Source organism: Hylobates moloch, unplaced genomic scaffold (assembly GCF_009828535.3).
Source record: "Hylobates moloch isolate HMO894 unplaced genomic scaffold, HMol_V3 SCAFFOLD_2, whole genome shotgun sequence".
In the NCBI taxonomy this organism is placed as follows: Eukaryota; Metazoa; Chordata; class Mammalia; order Primates; family Hylobatidae; genus Hylobates; species Hylobates moloch.
This window is the reverse complement of record NW_026652277.1, coordinates 127923046-127949162: the sequence shown is the minus strand read 5'-3', so window position 1 is coordinate 127949162 and position 26117 is coordinate 127923046. Positions and strand designations below refer to the sequence as shown.

The following is a 26117-nucleotide window of genomic DNA, read 5'->3' as shown; positions in this document are numbered from 1 at the left end:
TAAGCAAGAATTGCATTTATTTCATCGAGATAATTTCAAATTCATAATTGTAGAATATGATTAATGAGGATTTTACTATATTGATCCTCTCATTTCCTATTATAATTAAAAGTAATTGGCTAAGCTTAAATTACTCCTTAGGCCTCATGTTTCATTGTTCTAATTATTCAAAGAAAAAGGTAAGTTCTTTGACTGTGAGAAACAAAGAATAATAAATGTTGGATATTATTTTTGTTCTCAATTTTAAACAGTGTTGGAGAAATCAGCATGTTAAAACAACTGTTGATGATAGCTGTTGGAGTAAAGTTGCAGTGGAAGCTATGGCTGCAAAATCGTTAAAATCTTCAAGATAAAATTAAGAAGTAATGTAGCTCAATAGCAACTCCTGATAGCAGATGTCAATTTAAAGCTACTTCTCATTTCTGCTTCAAAAGTTACGTACTAATAAAAATGGAATGGTCTTGAAAGCATCTTCTGCATTTAAAAATTAAGTGTGTAGGGACAGGATTAGAAAACGTTGGTGGTTTTACAATAGGTTTGGAACCAGCTTCTCAATTTTTTCATTTCTGTTAAAGGTAGCACACTCTCCTAGGCTCAAAACCTTTCTTATTCCGTATCTAATGATTTTTCTTCTTCTGTTTCCAACTACCAACAGTCTAAAACCCGAATCCTCATCAGTTCTTCAGTGGTAAATTATAAGTGCTCTTAAAAGAGTCCTATATCTCGTTTTCCCATTATTTTTAGTCCGTCCAGCAGTTAGCTAACATATTATTCTTCCTTGCTTGTAGTTTTCATTAGACACTTGATTTTAAATCAGCTGTTTTTCTTACTATAGTTTTATAAATACTGTGATGTAACAAGTATAACTAACATTTTTAATATAATTTGTGTATGATGAAAATGTATATTCTGTTTTTAAATTAGACTTATTCTAACTAGATAAAACTTTCAAGATGGTATTTCTGAATGTAAAAAGTTATTTTAATACTAAATGAGGAGTTGAAAAATTGCTGAAGCCATTGTTCTTTTAGAACTATGTTAAACAAATAGATGCTTCCCAAGGTACAGGTTGAGCATCCCTAATCCAAAATCTGAAATGTTCCAAAATCCGAAACATTTTGAGCACCAACATGACACCACAAGTGGAAAATTTCACATGTAGGTACTTAAAACCACTTTAATGCACAGAATTAAAGTGTTACATAAAATTACCTTCAAGCCATGTGTATAAGGTATATATGAAACATAAATGAATTTCATGTTTAAACTTGGGTCCTATCCCCAAGAGATCTCATTACATGTATGCAGTATTCAGATATTTTTGAAACTGGAAACACTTCTGGTCCCAAGCATTTCAGATAAGGAATACTCAACTTCTAACTGTGTCTCATGAATAGTGATATTTATTTGGTTTGCTGGCCATACCCCGGCATTAGGCTCCAACAGGCACCATCTGGTGTCAGTTGGAGTTGCTATTTGAAGACCCCTATCAGGTGCCAAAAGATAAAAGTAAAGGTGTGGAAAAAATATTGTAATATCACTTCACTTCAGTGATAATGTTCCTTTTCTCAGATTCTGGCAGTGTCACACGGTTATCCCCTGTATCAATGGTTCTCACCTTAAGTATGCGTGGAGCTTGGTCTAGAACCTTACTGTCTTTAACTCAACAGACTGCTTTTTGTTTTTGTTTTTGTGTTTTTTCCAAATGCAGGGTTGACTCTAGCTACTAACCTGTGTATTATGTTTACTTATTTGCTCTTTTTTCTTTTCCTATGCTTGCATCTACCAAATTTGCCTTCCCCAGTTTTTAAAGTAATCTGTAATTTTCTGTTCTTATTCAACTAATTCTGAATAGTCAAAATGCTGTTAGTTGCTATGGGACATACAGAGAAATATAAGATATGATCCCTGTCTTCAGGGAGCTTATGGTATGACTGAATAGACAAGATGTAAGCATGGAAAACTGAAATAGTGTAAGAAACAATTCAAGAAAGATCACAATGCAGTAAATGGCTATTTGGTTAATAATAATAATTACTAGCATGGAGAATAGAACTCTGAATTCAGAGGAAGGACTAACTGACCATGAGCTGGGTATATTAAGAAGGTTTTCATGGCAAAGGAAGGATTCATTCAGGACATTGAAGGATTAATTGGATTGAGCTAGATAGGGAAGAAAGTAGACATCCATTCTAAATAGAATAGTAGCTGGTTCTAATCTTCACTCTTAACTCCAACATGAATCATATCTTTTTTAAAAAATTGCTATGCTTATGGAATTGACATTGACTCAGACAAGTCACCTGAGTGAATTATTCACTTATTTTATCTTGGGGTCAAAGAAGCTCATGTGAGGGTTCCTCATTCCCTAAGATTCTCCTTTTATATTATATAAGATTGTAAACAAGAGAGCACTTTAGAAATAATGTAGTCCAACCTGTAATCTCTTCTAGAGGCAAATAATTTCCTTACTGGAAATGTCTGATATAAAAAGATGTTTTTTCTGTTCAAATTAAATGTCTTCTCATCAATTTAAGCTATTGATCCTAGATTTGCTTTCAAAGAACTCTCTTAATCTCATTCCAAGCCAGGAAATGATAATGGCAAAATAGTTTAACCAAATCTACCTTTTTAGTTTCTGTTCCAGTTTGTGCTTATAGCAGATAAAAAGCATACTTAGGTGTACATTGTGATGGTATATTGATATAGCGAGGCCAAAAATAATGCTTAAGAGTTACTGAATTAATAAGAGCCCTGATACTTAGGGAGAACTATAGATTAAGTAAATCTATATTGATTTACTCTATAGAGAAAACTGAAAATATGTAAAGAGTCTGATTATTTCAGGGTATTAGGAGCACCTGGTTCATTACTTTTGAATGCCCTAGCTGGAAGTCATCCACTGTGAAGGTGTCTCTTTCAGAAGTATCTATTTCATTAATACTAGCTGTCCTATGTATAATTTCAGCATATTATGTCCTTTTGTATCTTATTTGGCGTTAGGATATTCTTAGCAGAAGTTTTTATGTGTGCCTGACTTTCACCAAGGACAACTTTACATAAGATCCAGGCTTTGGATCCTTTTAGTCTTTGCATTTCAATTTTTATCCAAATTCCCTGATTTTTTTTAGTACAATAAAGTTATAAACCATGGCTGAAAAATATTTAAGATCTTCAAATGACTCCGTTGCAATATTTCCAAATTTGTGGTATGTTTGTTTGTTCCTATATAAAGTAAAATATCAATCAAAGGTAATTATATTCAGGTGTGTAGTTAGGATAGTTAATTTTATTAATCAACAGAAAAGTTTATAATCTTTATAATCATGTTTATTAAAATGTTTATAATAATGGATAAATTGTGAAGTCTAGGGAACAACAATTTTTATCCTCATTGCTTCTGTATGGAAATTCAATCAAGTGAAATTTTGTGGACGTTTCTATTTATATCTTTCTCTTAAGGTACTTTTTTATAATATGCAATTACTGTCCTGGCTCAAACCATGCCTGTATTAATATATTTTAGGTATTACCTTTAGAATTCTTTTCTAAAGGAAATCAATAAATTACTTGCTACATCCTTTTCCATTTTGATATTAAAAGCTATTTTTAAGTCCTGTGTTTCTATATGATATTGTTAGGTACTTTAGAATGTTCTTTAGGAGTGTTCATTCACATCATTGTAATCCATATGATATTGTATTATATTAGATATATAGACCACAAAATAAAAACATTGAAAATTATGTTGGAAAAAAGTAAACTTAGAAAAAAGAGACTTAAGTCTCTGCCTGTCAGTCCATCTTCCTTGCCATCATTCAAATAGTTTGTAGAACCTCACTTCCTCTAACATTTTTTCAGATATAGAAAAGGAGAGTTCACAACTTCTCCTGAAATTTACTTTTGGAACTCAAAGAAATCCCTCTAATTTTTCACTCCAAATGTATCCTCAACTCTTCTTCTCCCTAGTTAAAACAAACTTATGTGTATTATTGTCACATTTAAATGTAAGCACAGTCCCTCTTATCAAATGTTTTATAATATTCTATTCATTCTAATTGAGTATGTTTAAATCCAAGCTTATAGCATAAACCTCAAATTACCAGACACACACAAATCGAAGTTTTCCTATTGTTGGCTTTTTTTTTTCTTTTTTTTGAGGCAGGGTCTTGTGTCACCCAGGCTAGAATGTAGCAGCACATTGTAGAAACCAGGTCTCACTATGTTATCCAAGCTGGTCTCAAACTTCTGAGCTCAAGCGATCCTCCCACCTCAGCCTCCCAAAGTGGGATTACAGATGTGAGCCACTGTGTCCAGTCTTGTGTTAGCTTTAAGCAGGATAGAAAAATGCAAATTAAAATTATGAGATACCACTGTACATGCAGTAGATTGACTAAAATTTAAAAGGTTGACTATACCAAGTTTGGGTGAGGATATAGTGAGAAACCAACATAGATTGATTTAATCTATGGCTTCTTTTAAGTATTAGGGCTCTTATTAAATCAGTCTTAAACTTTCTTTTTGGACTTAAAATGTCAGTTTATCATTACATTGTACAGCTAGTTATTTTTATCTGCCATAAGGTCAAACTGGAACAGAAACCAGAACAGTAGATTTGGTTAAACTATTTTGCCATTATTATTTCCTGGCTCCCTATCTTCACCTAGAACTCTGTTGGTGGAAATGTAAAATGGTTAAACTGCTTTGGAAAGCAATTTTGTAGTTTTTTACAAAGCTAAACATATAACCCAACCATTCCACTGCTGAGTATTTACCCAAGAAAAACAAAAACATATCCACATAGAGACTTGTATAAAATGTTCATAAGTTACTTTATTTATAATAATCAAAGCTGGAATATTACCCAAATTTCCATAAACAAGTGCAACAACATGGATGAATCTCAATCATCTCAATCATTAGGCTAAACAAAAGAAGGCAGGCAATAGTTACTACTCTGTGAATCCATTTATATAGAATTCGACAAGCAAATTAATCTGTGGTGACAGAAAGGTCAGTGGTTCTTGGAAACATGAGCGGACGAAGGGATCACAAAGGAGAAAATTTGGGGGATGATTGTGATGATTTCACAGTATTAAGCCATTTTAAAACTGTTTTAAACCTAATCAAATTTTACACCAGTATGTGCAATGCATTAGTTTTCTGTCACTGCTTAACGAATTACCACACATTTAGCAGGCTAAAACATCTCTAGTAATTATCTTATAGTCCTATAGGTCAGAAGTATGAGTAGGCTTGGCTGGATTCTCTGCATAGGGACTCAAAAGTCCAAAATCATGGCACTGATGGCTACATTTATTTTCTGTTGGCTCTGGGGAACAATCAGCTTACAAGCTCATTCAAGTTCCTGGTAGTTGTACAATCTTAAGCTTCTCTTTTAATATCTAATAAGTACAGAGGCAGATTCTATTTTTCCTGATGGATATAATTCTTCAATGTATTGTGAATTGTTTCTGTTGGACTGTGAAGACAAAATGAAGGTTTAGAAGAATTTTGATAATACAGACATATATGAAATAATAACAGATTCCCAACTTAAGGAGAGTAGTTAGCCAGAGTAAGTTTTTGCTGGATTTAATATTATTGTTCCTGGTTTCCAGGTTCCTGTCTTCTCCCTGGGTGTCAGAAAAAGGTTTCTAGCTCCTAGAACTGCTTTCAGGTTCCCTCCATCTTTAAGCCAGCAGTAGCTGCCACATCTCCCTCATGCTTCAAATCTTTGCCTCCTTTCTCCATTGTCAGCTGCAGAAAGTTCTACTTTCAAAGGGCTTATGTGATTAGGTTAAGTCCACCCATATAATCCAATTTTAAGGTCAGCTGCTAATTGACCATAATTATATCTTTAAAACCTCTCTTAACATGTAATATAATCATAGGAATAGTGCTAGGGACTGGATATCATGCGTCCATCTTAGAATTCTGCCTGCCACATGCTGTATGTTGTGCTTCACTTATACCTCCATAAAGTTTATATTTTTTTTCTAAAAACAGGACAAAAATATATAATAATATGTGCATATAATGGGGTGGTTGTGACACTCAAATAAGATGTAAGTTGATTTTTCTCACTGATTTGATTTGGCATAGCATTTCCATGTCCAATGGGGAAATAGAACTAAGATAATAATATACTTACCACTTTTTCTATATTTTTTATTTTCTTTCATCTATGATGTTAAGAAACAGTAGAAAGGTGAGGATGTAGCTAAAAATTAAACATAATAGAGGTGATTTTGTAAGTTTTTTAAGTTCACTCAAAATTGTGATTAATATTGTGATTTCATGTATGTCTACAAATATAAAGTAGTATTTAAAAATTACTGTTACTTTATTAAACTTGTGCAAGAGATGGATGAATGTAAGTGTGCATTTTGTTGATCCTATTGTTTAGACCAATCTTGGAATTCTTGAGTTTATAGAATTCTTATATTACAGAATGTAGGAAATAATTGTTTTTATAACATGTAGGATGCTTTTATCTCCACCTTGTTTATTTCCTAGAAAGGATTCAATCAAGAGTAATACATTTAATATTTTATTATAGTTATTTGTGGCCAAAGGTTTTGGAAATTAAAAATTTTAGTAGACTAGATGAAACTTTAGAATGAAATGTGGTTAGTTTTGCTTGGATCCTCAAATTACTAGTGTGTAATACCAAGTTTTACCAAGAATGTCAAACAGCTGGAACTCTCGTAAGTTGCTGATAGGGGTATAAATTAGTTCAAACACTTTGAAAACTATTTGACGATATTTACTAAAGCTGTATGTATGTATGTGTATATATACCCTATGACCCAGTGGTTTTCTCTCTCTAGTCATTCCACATTTACTCCATAATACACATTAAAATCTTTTTAAGATCAAATGTTTGTCCTCTTTTACTCTTTTATTTTGAGACAGTGTTTCACTCTTGTTGCCCATGCTGGAGTGCAATGGCGTGATCTTGGCTCATTGCAACCTTTGCCTCCCGAGTTCAAGTGATTCTCCTGCCTCAGCCTCCCAAGTAGCTGGGATTACAGGCTCGTGCCACCAAGCCTGGCTAATTTTTTGTATTTTTAGTAGAAACGGGGTTTTACCATGTTAGCCAGGCTGGTCTCGAACTCCTGACGTAAGGTGATCTGCCCGCCTCAGCCTCCCAAAGTGCTGTGATTACAGGCGTGAGCCACTGTGCCCAGCCCTTTTACTCCTTTTTAAGAAGACTTATTTGTTCCTCGTTGACCACCGAAGTTCAAAATCTTCAATTTGATTGCTTTTTTAAAAAATCTTTTATTCCTGCTTCTGTTTTCCTTTCAAGCAAGTGTCCTTATTTTTCCTCTCTTATTCTCGACTTAAAATATCCTCTCTCCGTGCCGTTTTACTTGTGATGGACGTCAGTGCTGTCCAGTACAACTTTCTGTAGTGAAGGTGGTGTTCTGTTACTGCACTGTCCAGTATGGCTATTGAGCACTTGAAATGTGGCTAGTGTGACTGATGAACTGATTTTTAAATTATTTACTTTGTTTTAATTTAGCCACTTGTGGCTAGCTGGTTAATTTATCGGGCAGAACAGGTCTAAATTACTGTCTTCCTTTAACCTCTTTAGCTTGTTTTGATTTCATTCTCTCTGCATGCATAATAATTTACCTTAGTCTACTTTAGACCTTAGCTATATGTTCATTTTTATTGTTCTACATTTTCTGTTACGTATTTTTGCTTCCTGATTATTTTGTAAGCTGCTGGGTGGTGAAGCTATTTTACTTCTTTTCTATTCCTTTCACTTTCTATATTTTAACCATAATATGTAGTCTGTAAATATTTATTGAAGGAAGTAGTCATCTGGGAATTGAGGAACATTATTTGGAGCTTCAGAATATCATTGAAAATCTTTTAGGGTATTGTGAAATTTGGGAGGCCAATTTGTCAAGAATACAAAATAGACTTAAAAACAGTAGTAACAAGGCTGGGTATAGTGGCTCACATCTGTAATAGGAGGCTGAGGCAGGAGGATTGCTTGAGCTCAGGAGTTCGACACCAGCCTGGGCAGGCAAGATAGGGAGACCCCATCTCTACAAAATAGTAATAATAATAATAAAAAACAGTAACAGATTAAGAGGGTGGGGGGGCTGAAGGATAAAAGACTACATACTGGGTACAGTGTACACTGCTCAGGTAATGGGTGCACATAATCCCAGTAATCACTACTAAATCACTTATCCATGTACCCCAGAAACTTGAAATAAAAAATTAAAATATGTATACTGACAAAAGTACAGTAGAGCAAGCAATAGATGCAAAATCTGAAGACAAAATCTAGTCTCATCTCTGCCACGAATTTTGTGAAATTAGAGAAGTTTCTTACCTTTTTCAGGTAAGTCTGCTAATCTACAAAAATTGGATATGAATTACTTGGTGTTTTAATATCTCTTCCAGGTTAAGATTCTTTTCTTTTTGTTTTTTTTCTTTCTTTCCTTTTTTTTTTTTTTTACAGAGTCTTCCTCTTCCATGCTGTCTCCTACAGAAAGAAGATGACATTTCATATGAATTGTGGGGCATTGGAAGGTGAAATGCTAGGAATATTGTGTTTACCCTGGCTTTCTAGTCTAGAAGTCAGGTGGACTGAAGTTACAGGGCATAGAGAATGGCAACGATGTAGGGGAACAAAGCAATTAAGTAAATCTAAGATTTATTCTTGGGGCTGAAATAGGTAAAGTGGGCATATGCCATACAGAATAATGAAATATAAGGAAAAAAATGAAAGGAAAAAAAAGGAAAGCCACTAAATGTTCTATTGCTTTCTCAGTTAATTTTGGCTTTAAAACTCATCATTCTCCCACTACCACTGTCCCAAATACCGTTAAATTACTCTCCATGAGCCCAGTTACTTGGTTGTACATATTACTAGAGTTAGTCATAAATCTTTTCCTAATCCCATAGACTTTGTGGATAGGGAGTCATATATTGATATAATTGATCTGCTTTAGAAATAATTTTCAGTTTTTGGCTGACTATACAAAGTTTCTTAAGCCAAGAACTTGGGCTTCACCCCTTCTGGTGATCTAATCAATCATCAGCCTGTTTCCTTCTACCTCCAGGATATATCTTGAGTTGACATGCTTCTGTATCACTATCACATAGTCCAAGTGACTACCATCTGTGTCACTGGACTACTTTATTCATCTTCTGTCTGATCCACCTGCATTTATTCTGCCATTCCCCACTGCCCAAGTCTCTATAGAGCAATTAGAATGAATAGTCATTCCTGATCTTGGCACTCCTTTGCTTAAAACCCTTCAAGGGTTTTCCATTAGGACAACATAGAAAATCATCAATATGGCCTTCAAGGTCCTACCTAATCTGACCCCCTGCTAACCCTAGAGTCTCTCATTGCACTTCATCCATGATGGCTTGCTGTCATTATTATTCCCTGTCCACCTTTCGTTCTAAGAATGAAAACACATGCACAAGCTTCAGTTTCCCCAGCTTAGCTAGCTTAGCTAATAATCCTTTTGTTCTTAATTTAAATATTACTTCCTTAAGGAAACAGGTCCCCTTTATAGTGTCCCTACTTTTACTCCATTATGCTTATAAGTGTAATTAGATACCAGATTCTCGGAAATACACGGGGGATTGTTTGGTTTTGCTCACCCCTTTATCTTTAGCACTTGGCACACCATACTTGCTTCACTGATGTTCTGTAAATGGTTGGTTAGATGAATGAATGAATGGATGACAGTGTGCCGCACTGCCATTTTTTGTATAAAGTACAATGTATTTGATAGGTATATGTTTTTAGAAATACTTGCAATATGAAGAACACAATCTTGTTTTTCAAGTAGCTTAATTCTGCATTTGTGGTTTAGATGCCTCAAACTTCAATTTTAACATCTTTTAAACCACTAAAAATAAACTTGGTGGTTAGGTGCAGTGGTTCACATCTGTAATCCTAGCACTTTGAAAGGCTAAGGCAGGAGGATTACTTGAGCCCAGGAGTTTGAGGCCAGCCCAGGCAACATGGCAAAATCTCGTCTCTTCAAAAAATTTAAAAATTAGCCAGGTGTGCTGGCACAGCCTGTAGTCCCAGCTACTTGGGAAACTGAGGGTGGGAGGATTGCTTGAGCCAGGGAGGTTGAAGCTGCAGTGAGTTGTGATCACGCCACTGCATTCCAGTTTGGGTGACAGAATGAGACCTTGTCTCAAAAGAAAAATAATACAGTAATAACCTTGGTGCAGTATTATGCTTGTATAATGATTTGTCAAGTAAGTTTCAGTAGTGGTTATATTAATTTAAAGGAAATACATATTTTCTTTGAGAGTAATGTGGAATCACATAAGAAAATACTACTATTTAGTGGATTTTATTACTAAGATGATTATACAGAGTCTTCTTTCCACTCTATAGGTGTCTAATACTATTGATTATTTCATTAGCATACAGTTTTCTTGACTCTATCAGAAATGCCGGTGTTATGAATTGCCGAGTATGTAGCTTATTTCTTCATTTCCCTTTTGCTTTAGTTTGCTTAGCAATGTGTTATTTTCAACTTTAGTAGCCTATCAAAATTTAATGCTTTGCTATTGTGACTTCAGGTGACATAATTTTTTTTTTTTTTTTTTTTTTTTTTGAGACAGAGTCTTGCACTGTTGCCCAGGCTGGAGTGCAGTAGCATGATCTCAGCTCACTGCAAGCTCCGCCTCCTGGGTTCACGCCATTTTCCTGCCTCAGCCTCCCGAGTAGCTGGGACTACAGGAACCCGCCACCATGCCCGGCTAATTTTTTGTATTTTTAGTAGAGATGGGGTTTCACTGTGTTAGCCAGGATGGTCCCGATCTCCTGACCTCGTGATCCACCCTCCTCGGCCTCCCAAAGTGCTGGGATTACAGGCATGAGCCACCGCGTCTGGCCTCAGGTGACATAATTATTTATATATTTATTTTTGGTAAAGATAGCACTGTTCTTAGGGCAGTTTTTTTTTAAAGCAAGAGCCAGAGTACCTCAGAGCAAATAACTGGAGATGTTCAGCATGATGAATACTTCTTTAGTCCTGTGAGTACCTAAATTGGTTTTGTCATTTTCCTATGAATCTCCTTTAGAGATTCATGAGTAGTGAGTAGTTTTAAAGTTTGCTCCTCACAACAAAGGGGAAATTTATGATTTCTTTATATTTCTGAGGTTGTTTTGCACAAAAAACACAAGCTTCTATTTCACTGGTAAGTGAAGTTATTTTTAACTTCAGTTTTTTAGTTTACAATAATGAAACAGTTTGAGATAATGTGCATTATAGATTTAGGGAAAGGTAAGTTATAAAATTCTGTTTCTGATACACTTCTAAACAATAACCTTTCAAATATATTTTATATTAAATCACTGTTTAAAGACCTATGGTTTCGTATAATTGAAATATGGTTTTAAAATTAGATATATTTTTAATGTGCAGTTATTCATGCATTCTCATTTTAAATTTTTATATTAATATCTGTCACAATTATAAAGTATTTTGTCATTGGCATGGGAGTTTATTAAGAAAATTATTTCTATGAAGAGCAAAGCTCTATTTAAATATTCTCATCCTCAAATTATTTAACTGGCCAATTCTGCAAAATTAAGTGGCTTCTATTCTTAAGAAGGGAGGACATTTCTTAATAAGTATTTGCCCTACCCAAAATTCTTAACATATTTGAAATATTGAAATTGTTTTTATTTGAATACTTATTTTAACCTGTTCCTTTAGGTCACATAATGTAATCCTTTAGTTTGAATAAGTATTTAATACTGTATTGTGAAAACTGAAAATTATATTTCTTTTTTTATTATTATACTTTAAGTTTTAGGGTACATGTGCACAACTTGCAGATTTGTTATATATGTATACATGTGCCCTGTTGGTGTGCTGTACCCATTAACTCATCATTTAGCATTCGGTATATCTCCTAATGCCATCCCTCCCCCCTCTCCCCACCCCACAACAGTCCCTGGTGTGCGATGTTCCCCTTCCTGTGTCCATGTGTTCTCATTGTTCAGTTCCCACCTATGAGTGAGAACATGCGGTGTTTGGTTTTTTGTCCTTGTGATAGTTTGCTGAGAATGATGGTTTCCAGCTTCATCCATGTCCCTACAGAGGACATGAACTCATCATTTTTTATGGCTGCATAGTATTCCATGGTGTATATGTGCCACATTTTCCTAATCCAGCATATAAACAGAACCAAAGACAAAAACCACATGATTATCTCAATAGATGCAGAAAAGGCCTTTGACAAAATTCAACAGCCCTTCATGCTAAAAACTCTCATTAAATTAGGTATTGATGGGACGTATCTCAAAATAATAAGAGCTATCTATGACAAACCCACAGCCAGTATCATACTGAATGGACAAAAACTGGAAGCATTCCCTTTGAAAACTGGCACAAGACAGGGATGCCCTCTCTCACCACTCCTATTCAACATAGCGTTGGAAGTTCTGGCCAGGGCAATCAGGCAGGAGAAGGGAATAAAGGGCATTCAGTTAGGAAAAGAGGAAGTCAAATTGTCCCTGTTTGCAGATGACATGATTGTATATCTAGAAAACCCCATCGTCTTAGCCCAAAATCTCCTTAAGCTGATAAGCAACTTCAGCAAAGTCTCAGGATACAAAATCAATGTGCAGAAATCACAAGCATTCTCATACACCAATAACAGACAAACAGAGAGCCAAATCATGAGTGAACTCCCATTCACAATTACTACAAAGAGAATAAAATACCTGGGAATCCAACTTACAAGGGATGTGAAGGACCTCTTCAAGGAGAACTACAAACCACTGCTCAATGAAATAAAAGAGGATACAAACAAATGGAAGAACATTCCATGCTCATGGGTAGGAAAAAATAATATCCTGAAAATGGCCATATTGCCCAAGGTAATTTATAGATTCAATGCCATCCCCATCAAGCTACCAATGACTTTCTTCACAGAATTGGAAAAAACTACTTTAAAGTTCATATGGAACCAAAAAAGAGCCTGCATTGCCAAGTCAATCCTAAGCAAAAAGAACAAAGCTGGAGGCGTCACGCTACCTGACTTCAAACTATACTACAAGGCTACGATAACCAAAACAGCATGGTACTGGTACCAAAACAGAGATATAGACCAATGGAACAGAACAGAACCCTCAGAAATAATGCTGCATATCTACAACTATCTGGTCTTTGACAAACCTGACAAAAAGAAGAAATGGGGAAAGGATTCCCTATTTAATAAATGGTGCTGGGAAAACTGGCTAGCCATATGTAGAAAGCCGCAACTGGATCCCTTCCTTACACCTTATACAAAAATTAATTCAAGATGTATTAAAGACTTAAATGTTAGACCTAAAACCATAAAAACCCTAGAAGAAAACCTAGGCAATACCATTCAGGACGTAGGCATGGGCAAGGACTTCACGTCTAAAACACCAAAAGCAATGGCAACAAAAGCCAAAATTGACAAATGGGATCGAATTAAACTAAAGCGCTTCTGCACAGGAAAAGAAACTACCATCGGAGTGAACAGGCAACCTACAGAATGGGAGAAAATTTTTGCAACCTACTCATCTGACAAAAGGCTAATATCCAGAATCTACAAAGAACTCAAACAAATTTACAAGAAAAAACCCCATCAAAAAGTGGGCGAAGGATATGAACAGACACTTCTCAAAAGAAGACATTTATGCAGCCAAAAAACACATGAAAAAATGCTCATCATCAGTGCCCATCAGAGGAATGCAAATCAAAACCACAATGAGATACCATCTCACACCAGTTAGAATGGCAATCATTAAAAAGTCAGGAAACAACAGGTGGTGGAGAGGATGTGGAGAAATAGGAACACTTTTACACTGTTGGTGGGACTGTCAACTAGTTCAACCATTGTGGAAGTCAGTGTGGCGATTCCTCAGGGATCTAGAACTAGAAATACCATTTGACCCAGCCATCCCATTACTGGGCATATACCCAAAGGATTATAAATCATGCTGCTATAAAGACACATGCACACGTATGTTTATTGTGGCACTATTCACAACAGCAAAGACTTGGAACCAACCCAAATGTCCAACAATGAAAATTGTATTTCTATGACATATAATTTTTTAGTTAATATTAATGTCATTTTAAAAATACTGAAACACCTTTAAATGATCATAAATTATTTCATTGACCATGAATGTAAAGAATTAATCACTTGTCATTGATTAGGTAATAAAATACTTTTAATTCTTATGTTCTTTATGTAACCCATAAAGCAATTATTAACTGTTAATGTAATTATTTTTGTGACTTCTTAAACAATTTTCCTCTGAATTGTTAACTACAAGGAGTCCTTTAAACGTTTTAAATAAACTTTTTTGGCCTCAAAAAAGGCCATTTTTTGAGTTCTGAAATCAGAATTTAGATAGTGTACTTTTCCGATTTCTAAATCCATAAAATCATTATGACATCTGATCTTGGGTTATTTTTAATACTTTATATATTGCTTATACTCATACATATATGTGCCTCATTTTGAATCGAGAAGGCATTCTTAAACTAACAGAGAATATATTATTAATATTAATAGTAGTCATCAAAATAAACTTTTAATTTAGAATTCTGTCAAACATTTTGCTATGGTTAGATTTCAGTAGTTTCATTTTCCTTGTCTTCTTAAAAGAGGGCTTTCAATATAAGATATTGTGATATCTTATAAACAGTATTGTAGCTCATTTTATTTTTTATGTTAAAATCTATATCAGGATTTAAAAGTATACCCATGAAAAGTTTTTTTTTTTAATTAAAAACAGATCATTAAGATTTTAGTTATTCTTAAAAATTATTTTAAAATCTTTTTAGGGGATATATTTAGTTTACATACTCTCAACAATCTATTGATGTTTGCTTCAGCAATTGACAGTTTAATTGATAAGAACACAGGAAAATAAGCGAAGAAACCTGGGAATTGCTTTAGTTTTTTTTTTTTTTTTTTACATCATTGGGAAACCAAATTACTTTTGGAACCACATGTGTTATATAATAGTCGGGAAATTCAAAAATTGGTTATGTTATAGCACAGTATAATTTAGCCCTTTTTAATAAAAGAGTTCTCCCTTATTAAGCAAGTTCAGCACTGATGGATTAAAAGATGTTAAATTATATGTAATTGGTTCATTGTATGCAATGTTTAAATTCTTAAACAGTGTATCATTTGCAGTATTAAAAATACTGAGATGAATTTGATTTTATATTTGCTTGATAATTAAATCATACCTTTTAGCATTTAGGGTTTCTTTTGTTTTTTGATTTTTTAAAAATTCTTTTCTAGCCTGACAAAGGATCCCATGAAAAAGATGGTGTTGGGATTGCTCTAAAATGGGAATCAGGCAGTTTTCTCAGGATTTAGGAGATAAAATTATTAGGCTTAATTTTACTTTCTGCCACGAAGATTTTGATAGTTGAGTTAGATAAATGACATTAGAAATCACCAAGGAATAAGGTAGAGAAATAAGAAAATGAACCTGGTGTTGAAACTGAAGTAAAAAGAAAGGATGAGGAAAGGTTTTCTCTCTAAAAAGCTTTTGCATTGTACCTGAAGGCACTATTTTAATCACAATGAAAGCCATTTTTCTTTTGCGATTTGGATAATATTTCAAAACTAGTTTGTATGCTGTACATTCCTTTCATCAAAATGTGTGTGATTTTATACCCTAGAACTCTGAGCTAGCCCCTAAAGATGAAGAAATGAATAAGATATGATCCATCCATGCTTTTTCTTGGGAGAGTGAAACAAGCAAGCCTATGATTCCACAATACATTTGTAAGATACTATTTTTCTCAAATGTATATTTCTTTTCCATGCACGTACAAAAAAGCAGCTCCTTAGAATCATGATTAAATAGTTGCTTTAGAAAAGTGTATGTGTGAGGCAGGTGGATCACGAGGTCGGGAGTTTGAGACCAGCCTGACACGGTGAAACCCTGTCTCTACTAAAAATACAAAAATTAGCTGAGCGTGGTGGTGCGCACCTGTAATCCCAGCTACTCAGTAGACTGAGGCAGGACAATCGCTTGATCCTGGGATGTGGAGGTTGCAGTGAGCCGAGATCGTGCCATTGTACTCCAGCCTGGGCGACAGAGCGAGACTCCGACTCAAAAAAAAAAAAAAAAAAGATAAGTGTATGTGTGTCTGTATTCCCGCAGCAGCAACCTATTTTTTCTTTTTTGGCTTCCTTAAAGCTCATGATTTTGTTATTTCTTCCATTTATGTATTGATTAGCTGTTGAACATCTGTGTTCTAGATCTTGGAGATACAAGTTGAGTATGGCAAGATTTTTGCCTTCTAAAAGCTGACATTCAGGCATGGACGTATAAACAAATAAGTACAGTATAGTAAAGTATAATTGGTAGTAATTAGGTAGATGCAATTGTGGATCCAAGTTAGGGCATCAAAGAGTAGATGGTTATATCTGCCTGGGAGATTCAGTTAGTCTTCAGAAAAGAGTTGCTGCCTGAGTCTAGTCTTGAATAATTACATATTCTCTCTGAGGATAAAAAAAAGTGAAATACATCCCAGGCAGAGAGCAGCATGAGAAAAGGCAGGACTATAAAACAGCAAGATGTATTTATAAAATTAGAGTATAATGTAGGAGTGTGGTGAGAAATGAGGGTAGAAGTGAGGAGGGGTGGCTAAATCCTGAATAACCTTGTATATTATGTTTTGACTTTACCCTGACAACAAGGAACCAAGGAAGGGTTTGATTTTGCAGAAGGACATTTCCAGATCCAAAATTTTTATAATACAATAGTCCCCCTTTCATTCATGGTTCTGCTTTCTGTGGTTTTAGTTACCAGTGGTCAACCATGGCGCAAAAATATTAAATGGAAAATTCCAGAAAAAAAATTCATAAGTTTTAAATTGCATGTCATTCTGAGTAGCATGATGAAATCTTGTGCCATCCTGCCTGGAATGTGATTCATCCTTTTGTCCAGCATATCCACACTGTATATGCTTCCTTCTCATTAGTCATCGACATCCTCAGCTCCTGACTTTCAACCATTGACATTGTCATGGCTCCTTCTGACATAGCCTAACACTATGTCACAGTGCCTATGTCATTCACCTCATTTCATCTGATCCTGTAGGCATTTTATCATTTCACACCATCACAAGAAGGGTGAGTTCAGTACTGTGAGTTGAAGAAACACACTCAATGTGTTTTTCCTCTGCTTTCACACCACAGCAACAATCAACAGAATATTTGTGTGATCAGTTGTGTGGGGTTTTTCCCCACACACCAAGCAAGCAATTAATTCTTCAGCAGACACTGGCTGGGTGTTCTTCAATTCAATTCTGACACTATCTACCTGGAGATAATGTCAGATCCCATAGATTGAGGGTTCAGTCCCACAAGACTGCCACCTCTTGAGATACCAGTTCAGGCCTCTGGAACTTCTGTTCCTACCCACTTCAGGTTGGGTTCCTATGAGTCCCCCTTTGGGTTTGATTAATTTGCTGGAGTGGCTCACAGAACTCAGGGAAGCACTTATACTTACCAATTTATTATTAAAGGGTATTACAAGGAACATAGATAAGAATGCATGGGGCAGGGTATAGGGGAAGGGGCATAGAACATCCATGCCTTTCCAGGACATACCACTTTCCAGGAACCTCCATGTGTTTACCTCCCTGGAAGTTCTTCAAACCCATCCTTATGAGTGTTTAGGGAGGCTTCATTATATAGACATGATTGAATAAACCTTTGGCCATTGGTGTCAACTTAACATTCATCCTATCTCCCCTCCCTGGATGTTAGGGGGATGGGGCTGAAAGTCCCAACCCTCTAATCATGCATTTGTCTTTCAGGTGACCAGCCCCAATCCTTCAAAAAAGTAATGCTTTAGAGATTCTAAGGAATTTAGAAGTTGTATCCCAGAAAATTGGGTGGAAAACCAACCAAATAAATATTTCACAATATGAAATTGAGAGAGAGCAAGAGGCCACATTCATGCAACTTTTGTTATAGTATATTATTATAATTGTTCTATTATTATTGGGTTATCCTCTTACTGTGTCTAATTTATAAGTTAAATGTTACAGGTATGAATAGGAAAAAACATAGTATATATAGGCTCAGTACCATTTGCGGTTTCAGGCACCCACTGGAGGCCTTGGAATGTATCCTCCATGGATTGGAGGGGATCTGCTCTATTCTTAAAGCAGTGGTATGGGATGGATTGAATTGGTGGGAGTGGTGGTGTAGATGGAATGGCAAGGAGAAAATATAAGACTGGAGGAAGAAAGTCTAGTCTGTCAACCTGAGATAATTGAAAGGATCAGAATCCAGTTTAAAGAGTTTATTCAAGCAAAAAGCTGGGAATAGCCATTCAGGAGATGCAGACTCCGGAGAAATGGGGTCAGTGCTCTGAAGTTAAAAGTTAAAGTTTTGCTTATGATGGCAGCAGCAGCCCACATGTAGCAGCTGCTGCAAAGATGCCAGCTGCAGTGGGGGAGGAGTGGTCAGGGCTGGGAACAGGTGGGAGCCCTGCGCTCTACCAAGTTGGTGGGGTGGGAGCCCTGTGCTACTGAGCACAACTGCAGCCACCCAGCCATGGGCTCTGGTCCTGGCCATCCCTGTGTTCTTGGGGGCCTGGGAAGTCTCCTTGCCCCCACAGGCTTGGAAGTGCCTGCTCCCGCTCCCTGGCCTCTCCCCCATCCTGGCACCTGCTCCAGGGCAGAGCAGAGTTGTGGCTAAGCCCGGGTGGTGTCACAATCTGGCCAGGTATGTGTGCGCTCGAGGCAGTACTGACACACCAACCCCTGCCACCTTGACCCCCTCCAGACTTTGGGTGCCTATGAGCATGGGAGGAAAATGGAAGTGGGGCTGAGGGCAGCTCGGCTCAGGCCTTAAGGCATCTCTCAGCATGAACAGCCTGGGTGCCATGGACAGCATGTTGATGGTGACAGGAGGCAGACAGGCTTCTGAGTGGAAAAGGGTGGGTCCCAAGTGAAACCCCATCTTTAAGCCAGGGAAGGCTTGAAGCCTGGAGGCTGGACTCTCAGTTCTGTGGACCAGAGTGAGAACTTATGGTATCTTTTCCAAGCCCACCCATGGCCGCCTATGGACCAATCAGCATGCTGTTCCTCCCTTCTGAGCCCATAAAAACTTTAGACTCAGCCAGATTCACGCAGACATTGGGACTACTAGCTGCAGGAAGGAGCTACCCACTTTGGGTCTCCTCAACTCATTGGGACAACCTCCCTATGGAGAAGAGCTACCCACTCCTGGTCTCTTCTCTGCTGAGAGCTGGACACTCATCGGGATGACCTGCCTGTGGAAAGGAGCTACCCACTTCTGGTGTCCTGAGAGCTGTTCTGTCACTCAGTGAGGCTCATCTCCACGTGCTTCATTCTTCCCAGATGTGAGACAAGAACTCGGGACCTGCTGAATGGCAGGACTGGAAGAGCTATAACACAGAGCTGAAACATGATCCTCACTTGCCACGTTGCAGGCAATGAGAAGAGAGAAGGTGAAAAGAGCTGTGGCCTTTGGAGATCCCAGACCTAGGAGCTTCCTAAGCCATTGCTGTGACACCCTCTTTGGGGCTCTGCAGTTCCTGATGTCTCCAAGCTTCTGGGCACTACAATGTTCCCTGGTTCCTGTGGTGGAAGCCACTTGTGGCATACCTAGTCCAGCCGCAGCCTCTCAGGGAGCCAACACCTGTGCCAGCACCTGGAGCTGCCTGCCCCACTGCAGCCAGCATGCCTGGCTATGCGCAGTGTCCAGACCCTGTGCTTGCTCACACACCCCTTGCCACTCCGTGCCTGGCTCACCCTTGGCAGGTATGGGATCCAGGCTGGTAGTATGAGCTGCACAGCCTGCCAGGCTGAGTGAGTGGAACAACCCCAGTGGCCCTGAGCAAAACTCTGGCACAGGTGCCACTGGCCACAGAGGTTTCCAGCTGGAAAAGTAACACCCTAAGGACCCTGTGATACTTACATAGGAGGAAAACAGAAATTTAATAGGATTGCAACATTTTTTAAATAGAAGTCTGGTTTATGAGTTACAATAATTAGTTACAGTTTATTTTCTTTTCCACTTGGCTTTTCTTTCCTTTACAGCTGTTTTTTAATTTCCTTTCTGATTTTAAAGAGTATGCTTAACATTCCATCTTATGACAGTGTGATAGCCACAAAGTCTTTGTGTGAGAAAGGTCAGAGGGAAGTTAATCCATAATGAAAATCAGCAGTGAAGAGGGAAGAGGTCTTCCCTGGGGTCCTTTCGTCATGTGCAACATTTTGTAAAACGGTGTAGGTAAGGAAGGAAGCCAGTATATAATCAGAGAAACAAAGGTTACAGCTGCATAAGTTACAGCTGCCTGTCACGTGACTGAGGTCCCATAATCACATTCCTTTAAGGCACAAAATAGAGTCCAACAGCTTAGATTTTGAATTACCTGTTTTCATTAAGTCTAACCAAGTGAGAGAGGACTGTGGTTTGAATTAAAGTAGTAGCAGTTAGAATAAAAAAGGATTATCAGAATATGAGAGATGTTAATGATAGAATTAATAAGGCTTGATCCTCTATTGGATATAGAGAAGAGACTGCAGTGGTATGGCAGAATTGAAGATGATGCCTAGATTTGTAGGGGAAAATATAAGGAATTCAGTTTTGAATGTTTGGAATTTAATAAGTTTTATGGAACTTCCAAGTAAAAATTTCTAGGAGTCAGTTGCATATGCATATCTGCAGCTTTAGGAGAGAGATGTGAACTGGAATTAAGAAATTTTGAATTATTCAGCAAATACATATTTAACATTTCTTATGTGCCAAGCATGTACCACGCACCAAGCATACTGTAAAACACATGAAACCTGCTTTATGACTAATAAAGGAGACAGAAATCAATCATGAAGATACATAATTACAAACTGAGACAAGTGTCATAAGGAAAAATTAGAGGTTGCTGTGAGAAAATTTTAACAGGAGGACTACATCTCATTGAGACTGGGGGATCAGGGAATGTTATCATTGGAGCTAAAATTTGAAGAACAAGTAGGAGTAGGGCAAGTAGAATATCTTGGGCAGAAAGAACATTAGCATTATACCAATAAAAGTATTCAAACGTTAACAAACTAAGTTAAAGAAAAATAAAGCAAAAGGCAGCAGCTAACTGTATTCTGTGAAGAGACATGTTTAAAACAAAGATAGAAGAAGGTTGAAAGGAAAAGCTCTATCATGCAAACACAACCAAAAGAGCTGGTATGGCTACAAAAAACAGACTTCTAAGCAAAAACCATATTATTAGAGAGGGAGCTTATTAATGGTAAATATACCTAATAACATAGTCTTGAAATATATAAATCATATGGAGAATTTAACAACTGTGTAGTCATAGTAGGCAGTCTTAACATGTCTCTCTGATAGACCAATAGACAAAAATCAGTAAAGCTATAGAAGATGTAGGTACACTAGCAGATGTAACTAATGGACATACTTAGACCACTGCAACCACCAATAACAAAATGTATATATTATTTTTCAGTATCCCTGGAATGTTTACAAAAATTGACTATTTTGGACAATAAAGTAAGTAAATACATTTTAAAAGGATGAAGTGATACAAAGTATATTTTCTGACCACAATGTCCTTATTCTAGAAATTAATACAAAAACAAAAAACTTTTCAAGGACATTACATTAAGATAACGGACCATTTTGGCTGGGCGCAGCGGCTCACGCCTGTAGTCCCAGCACTTTGGGAGGTCGAGGCGGGTGGATCACGAGGTCAGGAGATCGAGACCATCCTGGCTAACACAGTGAAACCCTGTCTCTACTAAAAATACAAAAAAATTAGCTGGGCATGGTGGCAGGTGCCTGTAGTCCCAGCTACTCGGGAGGCTGAGGCAGGAGAATGGCATGAACCAGGGAGGCGGAGCTTGCAGTGAGTTGAGATTGCACCACTGCACTCCAGCCTGGGCGACAGAGCGAGACTCCATCTCAAAAAAAAAAAAAAAAAAAGATAATGGACTGTTTTCTCTCATGGATGTAAATGCAAAAAACTAATTATATTAACAAACCAAAACTACACTTGATCTTAGCCAAAAGGCCAAAAAGTGATGGCAAACCAAAACTAAATCCAGTAATTGGTAAAAACAAACAAACAAACAAAAAAAAACAGATAATCTTCCTATTTTGAGGTCAGCTGATTAGAAATCTTTTTTTTTCAGTATTTCATTCATTTTATTGCCGAGTGATATTCTATTGTATGCATACATTATTGCCTGTTTATACATTCTACTGTTGAAGTATATTTTAGTTTTTCCATTTTTTTATTCTCCTGCTACTTTGTGTTTAATAATCTATTAAGTGTTTTTTATTGTTATTATACTTTGATTAGAAATCTTAACTCCATTGACTACCTTAATTCTAAGCCCTTTGCCATATAATGTAACATATTCATAGATTCAGGGGAATAAGATCATGGGTAGCTTTAGGAGACCATTATTCTTCCTACCACATACATCTCATCCAATTAGGTTTATTCCAAGGATGCAGAGTTGTTTACCAACAAAAAAACCCCACAGTCAATATAATTCACCACACTAACAGAGTAAGAGTCACATGATTATCATAATAAATGTAGGAAAAACATTTGATAGCATGATTTTTTTTAAACTCTTAGGCAGCTAGTAATAGGAACTTCATTAGTCCCAGCCAGAGCAATCCGACAAAAAAGAAAGGGCATCCAGATCAGTAAAGAGGAAGTCATACTGTCGCTGTTCACCAATGAAATGATCATATACCTAGAAAACCCTAAAGACTCGTCCAAAAAGCTAGAACTGATAAATGAATTCAGTAAAGTTTCAGCATACAAAATTAATGTACACAAGTCAGTAGCACTGCTCTACACCAATAGTGACCAAGCTGAGAATCAAATCCAGAACTCAACCCCTTTTAGAATAGCTGCAACAAATAAAATAAAATACTTAGAAATATACCTAACCAAGGTGGAAGACCTCTACAAGGAAAACTACAAAACACTGCTGAAAGAAATCGTAGAAAACACAAACAAAATGGAAACATGTCACATGCTCATGGGTGGGTAGAATCAGTATTGTGAAAATGACCATACTGCCAAAAGCAATCTACAAAATGCAATTTCCATCAAAATACCACTGTCATTCTTCACAGAACTAGAAAAAAACTTCCAAAATTCATATGGAACCAAAAAAGGGCCTGCATAGCTAAAGCAAGACTAAGCAAAAAGAACAAATCTGGAGACATCACATTACCTGACTTCAAACTATACTATAAGGCCATACTCACCAAAGCAGCATGGTACTGGTATAAAAATAGGCACATAGGCTGGGTGCGGTGGCTCACACCTCTAATCCTTGCACTTTGGGAGGCCGAGGCAGGCAGATCACCTGAGGTCAGGAGTTCGAGACCAGCCTGAACAACATGGTGAAACCCTGTCTCTACTAAAAATAAAAAAATTAGCCAGGCGTGGTGGTGGGCACCTGTAATCCCAGCTACTCGGGAGGCTGAGGCAGGAGAATCACTTGAACCCAGGAGGCAGAGGTTGCAGTGAGCTGAGATCATGCCACTGCACTCCAGCCTAGGCAACAAGAGTGAAACTCTACCTCCAAAAAAAAAAAAAAAAGGGCACATAGAACAATGGAACAGAATGGAGAACCCAGAAATAAAGCCAGATACAGCCAATTGATGTTCGACGAAACAAATGAAAACATAAAGTGGGAAAAGGACACCCTGTTCAACAAATGGTGCTGGGGTAATCGTCAAGCCACATGTAGAAGAATGAAACTGGATCCTCATCTCTCACCTTATAAAAAGATCAACCCAAGGCCAAGCATGGTGGCATACACCTGTAATCCCAGCACTTTGGGAGGCCGAGGTTGGTGGATCACCTGAAGTCAGGAGTTCGAGACCCAGCTTGACCAACATGGTGAAACCCCATCTCTGCTAAAAATACAAAATTAGCTGGGCATGGTGGAGGTTGCAGTGGGCTTAGATCATGCCACTGCTCTCCACCCTGGGCAACAGAGCGAGATTCTGTCTCCAAAAAAACAGAAAACAAAAACAAAAACAAAAATTCTAGAAGATAACATCGGAAAAACCCTTCTAGACATTGGCTTAGGCAGACAGTTCCTGACCAAGAACCCAAAAAGAAATGCAACAAAAACAAAGATAAATAGATAAGACAATTAAACTAAAAAGCTTCTACACAGCAGCAGAGTAAACAGACAACCCACAGAGTAGGAGAAAATCTTCACACTCTCTGTACATCTGACAATGGATTAATATTCAGAATCTACAATGAACTCAAAAATCAGAAAAAAAAATCCCATCAGAAAGTAGTCGAAGGACATGAATAGACAATTTTCCAAAGAAGATATACAAGTGGCCAAAAAACATGAAAAAATGGTCACCATCACTAATAATCAGGGAAATGCAAATCAAAACCACAATACCACCTTGCTCCTGCAAGAATGGCCATAATAAAAAAAATTAAAAAACAATAGCTGTTGTTGTGGATGTGGTGAAAAAGGAGCACTTTCACAGTGCTGGTGGGAATGTAAACTAATACAAACACTATGGAGAACAGTGTGGAGATTCCTTAAAGAACTAAAAGTAGATCTACCATTTGATCCAGCGGTCCCACTATTGGATATCTACCCAGAAGAAAGGAAGTCATTATATAAAAAAGATACTATAAAAAAGTCATTATACAAAGAAGTCATTTTACAAAAAAGATACTTGCACTTGCATGTTTATAGCAGCACAATTTGTAATTGCAAAAATATGGATGTATATAGCATGTACAGAGCAGCACAATTTGTAATTGCAAAACCATGGTATACACACACACACACACACAGTGGAATACTACACAGCCATAAAAAAGAATGAAAATAATGACATTCATAGCAAGCTGGATGGAATTGGAGACTATTACTGTAAGTGAAGTAACTCCAGAATGAAAAACCAAACATCGTATGTTCTTACTCATAAGTGGGAGCTAAGCTATGAGGATGCAAAGGCATAAGAATGATACAATGGACTTTGGGGACTTGGGGGAAAGGGTGAGGTGACGGTGAGGGATAGAAGACTACACATTGGGTACAGTGTTTCCTGCTTGGGTGATGGGTGCACCAAAATCTCAGAAATCACCACTAAAGAACTTACACATGCAACCAAATACCACCTGTTCCCCCAGAAACCTATTAAAATAAAATAATAATAAACTTCCTTAATCTATTAAAAGGTGTCTATAAAACAAAATAACCACAAAAAAACCATATTACAGATGCCTTGTGAAATGTTGAAGGCTTTTCCACTTGAGTTAAAGAAAAAGACAAGGATGTTTGCCATCATCCTTATCTGTATGAAATATGTATTTCACATTGCATTAAAGATTATAGCTAGTGTGGTAAGGCAAGAAAAAGAAATACAATATATAAGATGGATTAGAATAGAGGAAATCGTCACTATTCACATATGATTGTGTACATTTAAAAATCCAAAATAATTGCAGATAGGTTAGAGATTAGGAAGGTCTTGGGATATAGGGTCAATATTAAAAAATCAATTTATTTTCTATATATACAACAATATATATTGTGGTTCCAGTATTATAAAAACATCTACATACAAATAAATAATGAAGACTTCTCTTTAGAAAACTATAAAACATTAAGAGACTTTAAAAAATCCTGAAGTAGTTGGAGCAATGTATTATGTTCGTGGATAGAAAGAAATGTATAAATATCAGTACTTCCCAATATGATAGGTTTCATAACAGTTCCAGTCAAATTCCCAATAGGTAGAGGTGGGTGTATGTGTTATGTGTGACTTGATAATCTTATTCTAAAAATTTACATGGAAATACACAGGGTCAAGAATAAACAGAACATTTTTGGAAAACAAGATTGGAGGGCTTGCCCTATTGTGCATCAAGACTTAACTTTATAAGCCAGGCACAGTGGCTCAAGCCTGTAATTCTAGCACTTTGGGAGGCTGAGGTGGGTCAATTGTCTGAGCTGAGGAGTTTGAGACCAGCCTGGACAACATGGCAGGACCCTATCTCCTAAAAATACAAAAAATTAGCC

At 36.8% G+C, this 26117-nt stretch overlaps 1 protein-coding gene and 1 non-coding gene across 4 annotated transcripts in view; one reads left to right on the top strand and one right to left on the bottom strand.

The window, feature by feature from the left end:
- WASF1 (WASP family member 1) overlaps window positions 1–26117 on the top strand; it is a 78214-nt gene that overhangs the window by 20359 nt on the left and 31738 nt on the right. The window lies entirely within an intron of this gene.
- Window positions 21911–22105, bottom strand: LOC116477982 (U2 spliceosomal RNA). Its single transcript, XR_004250697.1, has one exon. It is a non-coding gene; the product is annotated as a U2 spliceosomal RNA (small nuclear RNA).